The sequence below is a fragment of the Agelaius phoeniceus genome, chromosome 36 (genome assembly GCF_051311805.1).
Source record: "Agelaius phoeniceus isolate bAgePho1 chromosome 36, bAgePho1.hap1, whole genome shotgun sequence".
NCBI classification, from domain to species: domain Eukaryota; kingdom Metazoa; phylum Chordata; class Aves; order Passeriformes; family Icteridae; genus Agelaius; species Agelaius phoeniceus.
Genome location: NC_135300.1, coordinates 2,302,588 through 2,314,827, shown reverse-complemented (window position 1 = coordinate 2,314,827; position 12,240 = coordinate 2,302,588). Strand labels below are relative to the sequence as shown.

Genomic DNA, 12,240 nt, shown 5'->3' with positions numbered 1-12,240 from the left:
GGTAAATTCTGGGGAATTTTCCATGGAATTTTGGGGAATTTTTCTGGGGAATTTTGGGGGTTTTCCATGGAATTTTGGGGATTTTCCATGGAGTTTTTGGGGGGTTTTCCATGGAATTTTGGGGAATTTTTCATGGAATTTTGGGGGGTTTTCCATGGAATTTTGGGGAATTTTTCTGGGGAATTTTGCGGAATTTTCCATGGGATTCTGGGGATTTTTCATGGAGTTTTTGGGGAATTTTCCATGGAATTTTGGGGGTTTTTCATGGAATTTTGGGGGATTTTCCATGGAATTTTGGGGAATTTTTCATGGAATTTTTGGGGTATTTTGGGGAATTTTCCATGGAATTTTGCAGAATTTTTCTGGGGAATTTTGGGGGGTTTTCCATGGAATTTTGGGGAATTTTTCATGGAATTTTTGGGGAATTTTCCATGGAATTTTTAGGGAATTTTCCATGGAATTTTGCAGAATTTTTCTGGGGAATTTTGGGGGGTTTTCAATGGAATTTTGGGGAATTTTCCATGGAATTTTTGGGAATTTTTGGGGTTTCCCACCTGGTCCCCCTGGGTGGGGGGAGGGGTCTGGTGGCCGCCCCCCCCGGCACCACCCGGCTCTGCTGCGTCTCCGCCCCGAACTGAAAACAACCAAAAAAGGGAAAATTTTGGGATTTTCCAGGAATTTTGGGGGTTTCATAGAGAATTTGGGGTTTTCTGGAGAATTTGGAGTTTTTTCCCCAGGAATTTTGGGGTTTTTTCCCAGGAATTTTTGGGTTTTTTACCAGGAACCTTCGGGTTTTTTTCCCCAGGAATTTTGGGGTTTTTCCAGGAATTTTCCCCAGGAATTTCTGTGTTTTCCCCAGGAATTTCTGTGTTTTTTCCCAGGAATTTTGGGTTTTTTTCCCCAGGAATTTCTGTGTTTTCCCCCAGGAATTTTGGTTTTTTCCCCCGGAATTTTGGGGTGTTTTTTCCCAGTAATTTCGGGTTTTTTTCCCAGGAATTTTGGGCTTTTTTTTCCAGGAATTTTTCCCACAAATTTCTGTGTTTTTCCCCAGGAATTTCAGTGCTTTTCCCAGTAATTTGGGGTTTTTTCCCAGGAATTTTGGGGGTTTTTTCCAGGAATTTCTGTGTTTTCTCTCAGGAATTTTGGGGTTTTTTTCCCAGGAATTTTCGAGTTTTTTTCCCAGGAACTTTGGGCTTTTTTTCTCAGGAATTTCCCCAGGAATTTCTGTGTTTTACCCAGTAATTTTGGGTTTTTTTCCCCAGAATTTCAGTGTTTTCCCCAGGAATTTTGGGGTTTTTTTTCCAGTAATTTTGGGATTTTTTCCCAGGAATTTTGGTGTTTTCCCCCAGTAATTTTGGGATTTTTTCCCCAGGAATTTTGGGATTTTTTCCATAAATTTCTGTGTTTTTCCCCAGGAATTTTGGGGTTTTTTTTGGTTTTTTTCCCAAGAATTTTGGGGTTTTTTTGTTTTTTTTCCCAGGAACTTTGGGGTTTTTTTTCCCAGGAATTTTTCCCATAAATTTCTGTGTTTTTCCCAGGAATTTTGGGGTTTTTTTCCCCAGGAATTTTGGGTTTTTTTTGTTTTTTTTCCCCACGAATTTTGGGGTTTTTTTTGGTTTTTTCCCCAGTAATTTTGGGTTTTTTCCCCAGAAATTTGGTTTTTTTCCCAGGAACTTTGGGGTTTTTTCCCAGGAATTTTTTCCCAGGAATTTCTGTGTTTTTCCCAGGAATTTTTGGGGTTTTTTCCAGGAATTTTGGGGTTTTTTGGTTTTTTTCCAGGAATTTTGGGGTTTTTTTCTCAGGAATTTTTCCCAGGAATTTTGTGTTTTTTCCCCAGTAATTTTGGGGTTTTTCCCAGGAATTTTGGGGTTTTTTGGTTTTTTTCCCCAGGAATTTTGGGTTTTTTTCCCCAGAATTTTGGGGTTTTTTTCTCAGGAATTTTTCCCAGGAATTTCTGTGTTTTTTCCAGAAATTTTGGAGCTTTTCCCCAGGAATTTCTGTGTTTTTTCCCAGGAATTTTGGGTTTTTTTGGTGTTTTTTGTCCCAGAATTTTGTGTTTTCTCCCAGGAACTTTGGTTTTTTTTTTCCCAGGAATTTTTTCCCAGTAATTTCTGGTTTTTCCCCAGTAATTTTGGGTTTTTTGATGTTTTTTCCCCCAGAATTTTGTGTTTTCTCCCAGGAACTTTGGGCTTTTTTTCCCAGGAATTTTTCCCACAAATTTCTGTGTTTTCCCCAGGAATTTTGGGGTTTTTTTGGTTTTTTTCCCACGAATTTCAGTGTTTTTCCCCAGAAATTTGGTTTTTTTCCCAGGAACTTTGGTTTTTTTTTCTCAGGATTTTTTCCCAGGAATTTCTGGTTTTTTTCCCAGAAATTTTGGGTTTTTTTTTTCCCACAAATTTCTGGGTTTTTTCCCAGGAATTTTGGGGTTTTTTTCTCAGGAATTTTTCCCAGGAATTTCTGTGGTTTTCCCCAGTAATTTTGGTTTTTTCCAGGAATTTCTGGTTTTTTCCCAGTAATTTTGGGGGTTTTTTCCAGTAATTTGGGGTTTTTTCCCCAGGAATTTTGGGGTTTTTTCCCCAGGAATTTCGGGGTTTTTTTTCTCAGGAATTTTTCCCAGGAATTTCTGTGGTTTTCCCCAGGAATTTTGGGGTTTTTCCCCAGAAATTTTGTAGTTTTTCCCACGAATTTCGGGGGTTTTTTCCCAGGAATTTTCAGGTCTTTTCCCAGAAATTTGGTTTTTTTTCCCAGGAACTTTGGGCTTTTTTCTCAGGAATTTTTCCCAGGAATTTTGGGCTTTTTTTCTCAGGAATTTTTCCCACGAATTTCTGTGTTTTTCCCCAGTAATTTTGGGTTTTTCCCCAGGAATTTTGGGTTTTTTTCCCATAAATTCCTGTGTTTTTTTCCAGGAATTTCTGTGTTTTTCCCAGGAATTTCTGTGTTTTTTCCCAGGAATTTTGGGGTTTTTTTGGTTTTTTTTCCCAGGAACTTTGGGCTTTTTTTCCAGGAATTTTTTCCCAGGAATTTTTGTGTTTTTTCCCAGGAATTTTGGGGTTTTTTTGGTTTTTTTTCCAGGAACTTTGGCTTTTTTCTCAGGAATTTTCCCCAGAAATTTCTGGGTTTTTTCGCAGTAATTTTGGGTTTTTTTGGTGTTTTTTGTCCCAGAATTTTGTGTTTTCTCCCAGGAATTTTGGGTTTTTTTTCTCAGGATTTTTTCCCACAAATTTCTGGGTTTTTCCCAGTAATTTTGGGGTTTTTTGGTGTTTTTTGTCCCAGAATTTTGTGTTTTTTCCCCAGAAATTTGGTTTTTTCCCCAGGAATTTTGGGCTTTTTTCCCAGGAATTTTTCCCAGGAATTTCTGTGTTTTCCCCCAGGAATTTTGGGTTTTTTTGGTGTTTTTCCCCCAGAATTTTGTCTTTTCCCCACTCACCAGCCCCACGGAGCCCAGGTCCAGGAGGTTGAAGGCCTTGGGGCCTCGGGCTCCGACTGCACCAGGCTCCGGAGCAGCTCCGGGCTCGTGCTCTGGATGTGCCCGAAATCCTGGGAATGGGGACAAAATGGGGATTTTAGGGGAAAAATGGGGATTTGGGGGAAAAATGGGGATTTTGGGAAAAAAACATGAATTAGGGGGGAAAAACGGGGATTTAGGGCAAAAAAAATGGGAATTTTGGGGGGAAAAATGGGGATTTTGGGGTAAAATATGGGGAGTTTGGGGGAAAGAAATGGGGATTTGGGGGAAAATACAGGGATTTTAGGGGAAAAATGGGGATTTAGGGGGGAAAATGGGGATTTTGGGGCAAAAATGGGGAGTTTGGAATTTTCTGAGGATTTGTGGGGAAAATCGGGGAACAAACGGGGATTTTTGGGGGATTTTGGGGCTAAAATTGGGGATTTTGGGCAAAAAAATGGGAATTTTGGGGTAAAAAACCCAGGGATTTGGGGGAAAAGAATGGGGATTTTGGGGAAAAAAACGGGGATTTGGGGCAAAAAATGGGGAGTTTGGGGGAAAAATGGGGATTTTGGGAGGGAAAATGGGGATTTGGGATAAAATATGGGGATTTTGGGGGAAAGAAATGGGGATTTTGGGGGAAAGAAATGGGGATTTGGGGGAAAAAAAATGGGGATTTGGGGGTAAAATACAGGGATTTTTGGGGAAAAAATGGGGAATTGGGGGGGAAAAATATGGGAATTTTCTGAGGATTTGTGTGGAAAATTGGGGAAAAAACGGGGATTTTTGGGGGAAAAAATGGGGATTTTGGGGTAAAATGGGAATTTAGGGGGAAAAAATGGGGATTTGGGGGGAAAATATGGGGATTTTAGGGGAAAAATGGGGATTTTGGGGTAAAAATGGGGAGTTTGGGGGGAAAATGGGGATTTTAGGGGAAAAATGGGGATTTTTGGGGGGGAAAAAATGGGAATTTGGGGGGAAAAATCCAGGAATTTTCTGAGGATTTGCAGGGAAAATTGGGGAATTTTGGGGGTAAAATCAGGGATTTTAGGGGAAAATATGGGATTTGGGGGAAAAATGCCCCCCAGTCCTCCCAGTCCCTCCCAGTCCATCCCAGTCCCTCCCAGTCCCTCCCAGTCCATCCCAGTCCCTCCCAGTTTATCCCAGTCCCCCCCAGTCCCTCCCAGTTCCATCCCAGTCCATCCCAGTCCCTCCCAGTCCCTCCCAGTTTATCCCAATCCCCTCCCAGTCCCTCCCAGTCCATCCCAGTTTATCCCAGTCCCTCCAGTTCCCTCCCAGTCCCTCCCAGTCCCTCCCAGTCCCTCCCAGTCCATCCCAGTTACCACCAGTTCCTCAGCAGTTCCCCCACCAGTCCAGGTTCGTTCCCAGGCTCTTTTCGTTCAGGGGCCCACAGAAATCCCGGAGCAGCGTCACCAGCCTGGGAGCCAGAATGCCCAAAATCCAACCAAAAATACCCAAAATCCAACCAAAAATACACAAAATCGCACCCAAAAATCCCCAAATCCAACCAAAATCCAGCCCAAAAATCCCCCAAATTCCAGCCCAAATTCCAGCCCAAAAATCCCCAAAACTGCACCCAAAAATACCCAAAATCCAGCCCAAAAATCCCCAAAATCCAGCCCAAACATTCCCAAATTCCAGCCCAAAAATCCCAAAATCCAGCCCGAAAATCCCCAAAATCCAACCAAAATCCAGCCCCAATCCAGCCCAAAAATCCCCAAATTCCAGCCCAAAAATTCACCCCAAAAATACCCAATATCGCACCCAAAATCCAACCCAAAATCCCCCAAAATCCAGCCCAAAAATCCAAAAATCACACCCAAAAATTCAGCCCAAAATCCCCTAAATTCCAGCCCAAAATCCAACCCAAAATCCCAAAATCCAGCCTGAAAATCCCCAAATTCCAGCCCAAAATCCAGCCCAAAAATGCCCCAAATCCTGCCCCAAATCCCCCAAAATCCAGCCCAAAAATCCCCAAAATCCAGCACAAAAATCCCCAAATTCCAGCCCAAAATCCCCAAAATCCAGCCCAAAAATCCCCAAAATTGCAGCCCAAAAATTCAGCCCAAAATACCCAAAACCGAACCCAAAATCCCCCAAAATCCAGCCCAAAATCCAACCCAAATTCCAGCCCCAAAATCCAGCTAAAAATCCCCCAAATTCCAGCTGAAAATCCCCAAAATCCAGCCCAAAATTCCAAAATCCAGCCCCAAAATTCCAAAATCCAGCCCCAAATCCCCAAAATCCAGCCCAAAAATCCCCAAATTCCAGCCCAAAAATTCACCCCAAAATACCCAATATCGCACCCAAAATCCAACCCAAAATCCCCAAAATCCAGCCCAAAAATCCCCAAAATCGCTCCCAAAAATTCACCCTAAAAATACCCAAAATCCAACCCAAAATCCAGCCCAAAAATCCCAAAAATCACACCCAAAAATTCAGCCCAAAATCCCCTAAATTCCAGCCCAAAATCCAACCCAAAATCCCAAAATCCAGCCTGAAAATCCCCCAAATTCCAGCCCGAAATCCAGCCCAAATCCCCAAATCCAGGCCAAAAATTCCCAAAATCCCCCAAATTCCAGCCCAAAAATGCCCCAAAATCCACCCCAAAAATCCCCCAAATTCCAGCCCCAAAATCCAGCCCAAAAATCAGCAAATTCCAGCCCAAAAATACCCAAAATCGCACCCAAAAGCACACCCAAAAATCCAGCCCAAAATCCCCAAATTCCAGCCCAAAATCCAACCCAAAATCCCCCAAATTCCAGCCCCAAATTCAGCCCCAAAATCCCAAATTCCAGCCCAAATTCCACAAAATCCTGCCCAAAATCCAGCCCAAAAATCCCCAAATTCCAGCCCAAAATCCAGCCCAAAAATCCCCAAAATCCAACCCAAAAATCCAGCCCAAAATCCAGCCCAAAAATCCCCCAAATCCCCCAAATTCCAGCCCAAAAATCCAGCCCAAAAATGCCCCAAATCCCCCAAATTCCAGCCCAAATTCCAGCCAAAAATGCCCCAAATTCCAGCCCAAAATCCCCCAAATCCCCAAATTCCAGCCCAAATTCCAGCCCAAAAATCCCCAAATCCCCAAATTCCAGCCCAAATTCCAGCCCAAAAATGCCCCAAATCCCCAAATTCCAGCCCAAAAATCCAGCCCAAAAATGCCCCAAATCCCCCAAATTCCAGCCCAAATTCCAGCCCAAAAATCCACAAATTCCAGCCCAAAAATGCCCCAAATCCCCCAAATTCCAGCCAAAAATCCCTCAAAAAATCCCAAAAAATTCCCCAAATTTCCCCACCTCCTCCCAGACCCCAAAACTCCCAAAACTCCCCAAAATGCCCAAAATTCCGGAATTTGGGGTTTACCTGTTGAGGAACTCGATGACGGTGAAGGGGGAGGCGTCGCCCTCGATGGCGGCCCGAACAGGAGCCCCCCATGCCTGACATGGGCAAAATGGAGCCCCCCGAGGGTCTGGGGCACAGAACTGCTCAGGAACCCCAAAAAACCAAAATTCACCCCAAAAATCGCTTGAAATTTGACCAAAATTCGACCAAAATTCACCCAAAAAATCTCCGAGAATTTGACCAAAATTCGACCAAAATTCACCCAAAATCCGCTCGAAATTCGACCAAAATCCGCAAAAAATCCACCCAAAAATCCCCGAGAAATCCCGAGAAATTCGACCAAAATCTGCAAAAAATCCACCCAAAAATCCCGAGAAATTCGACCAAAATTCGACAAAATCCACCCAAAAATCCTCGAGAAATTCAACCAAAATCCACCCCAAAATCCGCTCGAATTTCGACCAAAATCCGCAAAAAATCAACCCCAAAAATCCCCGAGAAATTCGACCAAAATTCACCCAAAAATCCCTGAGAAATTCAATCAAAATCCACCCAAAAATCCGTTGAAATTTGACCAAAATCCGCAAAAAATCAACCCAAAAAATCCCTGAGAAATTTGACCAAATTCGACCAAAATCCAGCCAAAATCCCCAAGAAATTCGACCAAAATCCGCAAAAAATCCACCCCAAAATCCCCGAGAAATTTGACCAAAATTCACCCAAAAATCCGCTTGAAATTTGACCAAAATCCAACCAAAATCCACCCAAAAATCCCCGCGAAATTCGACCAAAATCCCCTCAAAATTCAACCAAAATCCGCATAAAATCCACCCAAAATTCCCTCGAAATTCGACCAAAATCCGCAAAAAATCCGCTCGAAATTCAACCAAAATCCACCCGAAAATCCCTGAGAAATTCGACCAAAATCCACCCAGAAATCCCGCAAAATTCGACCAAAATCCACCAAAAATCCCCAAATCCCACAAATCATCTCAAAATCTCCTCAGAAATCCCCAAAATCCACCTAAAAATCCTCTCAAATTTGACCAAAATCCACCCAAAATCCGCCCAAAAATCCGCTGAAAATGTGACCAAAATCCACCCAAAAATCCCCGTGAAATTCGACCAAAATCCGCAAAAAATCCACCAAAAATCCGCTCGAAATTCGACCAAAATTCACCCCAAAATCCCTGAGAAATTCGACCAAAATTCATCCAGAAATCCCGAGAAATTCGACCAAAATCCACCGAAAATCCCTGAGAAATTCGACCAAAATCCACCCCAAAATCCCCGAGAAATTCGACCAAAATTCGACCAAAATCCACCCCAAAATCCCCGCAAAATTCGACCAAATCCACCCAAAAATCCCCGCGAAATTCGACCAAAATCCGCAAAAAATCCACCCTAAAATCCCTGCGAAATTCGACCAAAATCTGCAAAAAATCCGCTCGAAATGCGACCAAAATCCACAAAAAATCCACCCAAAAATCCCCGAGACATTCGACCAAAATTCGACCAAAATCCGCATAAAATCCACCCAAAAATCCCCTCGAAATTCGACCAAAATCTGCAAAAATCCACTCGAAATTCAACCAAATCCACCCGAAAATCCCCGAGAAATTTGACCAAAATCCACAAAAAATTCACCCAAAAATCCCCGAGAAATTCGACCAAAATCCACCCAAAAATCCACTCAAAATTCGACCAAAATTCACCCCAAATCCCCTCGAAATTCGACCAAAATCCGCAAAAAATCCACCAAAAATCCGCTCAAAATTCGACCAAAATCCACCCGAAAATCCCCAAATCCCACAAATCATCTCAAAATCTCCTCAGAAATCCCAAAATCCACCCAAAAATCTACCCAAAAATCTACCCAAAAATCCCCGAGAAATTCGACTAAAATCCACCCAAGATTCAACAAAAATCCACCCAAAAATCCCTCAAAATTTGACCAAAATCCACCCAAAATCCGCCCAAAAATCCGCCCAAAATGTGACCAAAATCCACCCAAAAATCCCCGCGAAATTCGACCAAAATTCAACCAAAATCCATCCCAAAATCCCGCGAAATTCGACCAAAATCCACAAAAAATTCACCCAAAAATCCCCGAGAAATTCAACCAAAATTCAACCAAAACCCACCCAAAAATCCCTGCAAAATTCGACCAAAATTCAACCAAAATCCACCCCAAAATCTGACCAAAATCCACCCAAAAATCCGCTCAAAATTCAACCAAAATCCACCCCAAATTCCTGCAAAATTCACCTAAAATCCACCCAAAAATCTGCCCAAAATTCCGCTCAAAATTCAACCAAAATCCACCCTAAAATCCCCGCGAAATTCGACCAAAATCCACCCAAAAATCCCCTCAAAATCCCCCCAAAAATCCCTTCAAAATTCAACGAAAAATCCCCTCAAAATTCAATCAAAAATCCCCTCAAAATTCAACCAAAATCCACCCAAAAATCCCCGCAAAATTCAACAAAATCTGCAAATCCCCTCAAAATCTGCAAAAAATCCCCTCAAAATTCAAGCAAAATCCACCCAAAAATCCGCTCGAAGTTCGACCAAAATCCACCCAAAAATCCCTGCAAAATTTGACCAAAATCCACCGAAAAATCCGCTCGAAATTCGACCAAAATCCGCAAAAAATCTCGTCGAAATTCGACCAATTCGACCAAAATCCACCCAAAAATCCGCTCGAAATTCGACCAAAATCCACCCAAAAATCCCCAAATTCCCTCAAAATCTCCTCAGAAATTCCCAAAATCCACCCAAAAAAATCTCAAAATGTCTCAGAAATCCCCCAAATCCACCCAAAAATCCCCAAATCATCTCAAAATCTCCTCAGAAATCCCAAAATTATCTCAAAATCTCCTCAGAAATCCCCAAATTATCTCAAAATCTCCTCAGAAATCCCCCAAGTTATCCCAAAAATCCCCAATTCCCCAAATCATGTCAAAATCTCCTCAGAAATTCCCAAAATCCCTCAAAAATCCGCAAAATCCCCCAAATTACCTCAAAATCTCCTCAGAAATCCCCAAAATTATATCAAAATCTCCTCAGAAATGCCCAAAATCCACCCAAAAATCCCCAAATTATCCCAAAATCCCTCAGAAATCCCCAAATTATTCCAAAAATCCCCAAATCATCTCAAAATCTCCTCAGAAATGCCCAAAATCCACCCAAAAATCCCCAAATCCCCCAAATTATCCCAAAATCTCCTCAGAAATGCCCAAAATTATATCAAAATCTCCTCAGAAATGCCCAAAATCCACCCAAAAATCCCCAAATCCCCCAGATCATCTCAAAATCTCCTCAGAAATCCCCAAAATCCCCTCAGAAATCCCCAAATCCCCTCACAACGTCCCCCCAAACCCCCTCAAAATCCCCTCAAATTTCCCTCAAAACGCCCCCAAATCCCCCAGACCCCCCCAAACCGCCCCCTTGACCCCCCCAGATCCCCCCCAAATCCCCCCGCGCCCCCGGGCTGCCGGAATTGCCCAAAATCGGCGGAATTTGCCCCAAACCCACCACGAACACCGGGGGCTCCTCCCCCTCACGGCCGAGAGCCCGCGGTAGAACAGCGCCGTGACGTCACGCGGCGCGCGGGGGGCGGGGCCGCGGAATGGCGGGGTCAAGGAAATTGGGGAATTTTGGGGGAAATTGGGAAAAATTGGGGGATATTTGGGGGAAAATTGGGGCTTTTTTGGGGGAAATTTGGGGAAAAATTGGGGAAATTTGGGGGGAGATTTGGGGAAATTTGGGGAGGATTTGGGGAATTTTGGGGGGGAAATTTGGGGGGGATTTGGGGAAATTTGGGGGAGATTTGGGGGAGATTTGGGGGGAGATTTGGGGAGAATTTGGGAATTTTGGGGGGAAATTTGGGGGAGATTTGGGGAAAATTGGGGGAATTTGGGGAGATTTGGGGGAAATTTGGGGGAAATTTGCGGAAAATTTGGGGCTTTTTGGGGGGAAATTTGGGGGAGATTTGGGAAAAATTGGGGGAATTTGGGGGGAAACGGGGAGATTTGGGGGGGAAATTGGGGGAAATTTGAGGGAGATTTGGGGGAAATTTGGGGGAAAATTGGGGAAATTTGGGGGGAATTTGGGGAAAATTGGGGCTTTTTTGGGGGGAAATTTGGGGAAAAATTGGGGCTTTTTTGGGGGGAAATTTGGGGAAAAATGGGGGAGTTTGGGGGATTTGAAGGAAAATTGGGGCTTTTTTTGGGGAAATTTAGGGGAAATCTTGGGGAAATTGGGGGAAAATTGGGGAAATTTGGGGGAGATTTGGGGGAAAATTGGGGAAAATTTGGGGGAAAATTGGGGGAAATTTATGGGGGATTTGAGGGAAATTTGGGAAAATTGGGGGAGATTTGGGAGGAATTTGGGGGAAATTGGGAAAAATTGGGGGGAGATTTGGGGAAATTTGTGGGGGATTTGAGGGATAATTGGGGGATTTTTGGGGGAAATTTGGGGGAGATTTGAAGGAAAATTGGGGCTTTTTGGGGGGAAAATTGGGGGAGATTTGGGGGAAATTTGGGGGAAAATTGGGGCTTTTCGGGGAGATTAGGGGGAATTTGGGGGAAAATTGGGGGAAATTTGGGGAGGATTTGAGGGAAAATTGGGGCTTTTTGGGGGGAAATTTGGGGCTTTTTTGGCGGGTTTGAGGGGAGATTTGGGGGGTTGGGAGTCCTGGGGGTGGGGGCCAGGAAATTTGGGGGGGGTCCTGAGGGGGTTTGGGGGAGGTTTGAGGGGGTGTAAAGGAAATTTGGGGGGGTTGAGGGGAGATTTGGGGAGTTTTGGGAAGTCCTGAGGGGATTTGGGGGGTCTGGGGGGGGTCAAGGAAATTTGGGGGGTCCTGGGGGCGGTTTTGGGGATGTTTGGGGAAGTTGGGGATCCACGTGCGATTTTGGGGGGTTTTGGGGGTCCTGGGAGGGTTAAGAGGGGTCTGAAGGGGTTTTGGGGCGGATTTTGGGGTCCCGGGGTGGGTTTTGGGGTGATTTTGGGGGGATCTGGGGCTATTTTGGAGGATACAGTCCCTGTGGATCAGGGGGTCGCCCTTGGAGCTGAGGATGAAGAGCTGGGAAATCATCTGAGGGGGGGAGGAGGAAAAACGGGTTCAGAGAGCCCCAAAATTCCCCCAAATCCCCCAAAATCCCCCCAAAACTGCGCCCCCCCCAAATCCGAACCCTCCAAAAGCGGAGCCCCCCTCAGAGCTGAGTCCCCCCAACCCCTGATGCCCTCCCAGACCCCCGAGCCCCCCCACCCCTCCCCGCCCGCCAAAATCCCCTCAGGACCCCCCCAAAAAACCCCAAAATCCGCCCCAAAAAGCGACGCGGCCCCTTTAAGAGGGGGGGCGTGGCCAAGCCCTCCCGGACCCCCCGAACCTCCGGGCCGGTTCCCGCCGCCGCCGCGCGCGCGGCCCC

At 44.6% G+C, this 12,240-nt stretch overlaps 1 long non-coding RNA gene across 1 annotated transcript; it reads right to left on the bottom strand.

Moving 5' to 3' along the window:
- Positions 1-4,758: 4,758 nt before the first annotated feature.
- Positions 4,759-10,440, bottom strand: LOC143696536 (uncharacterized). Its single transcript, XR_013185957.1, has 3 exons — positions 10,346-10,440; positions 6,830-6,935; positions 4,759-4,883 (listed from the first exon to the last, which is right to left on the bottom strand). It is a non-coding gene; the product is annotated as an uncharacterized LOC143696536 (long non-coding RNA).
- Between the last annotated feature and the right edge of the window lie 1,800 nt (positions 10,441-12,240).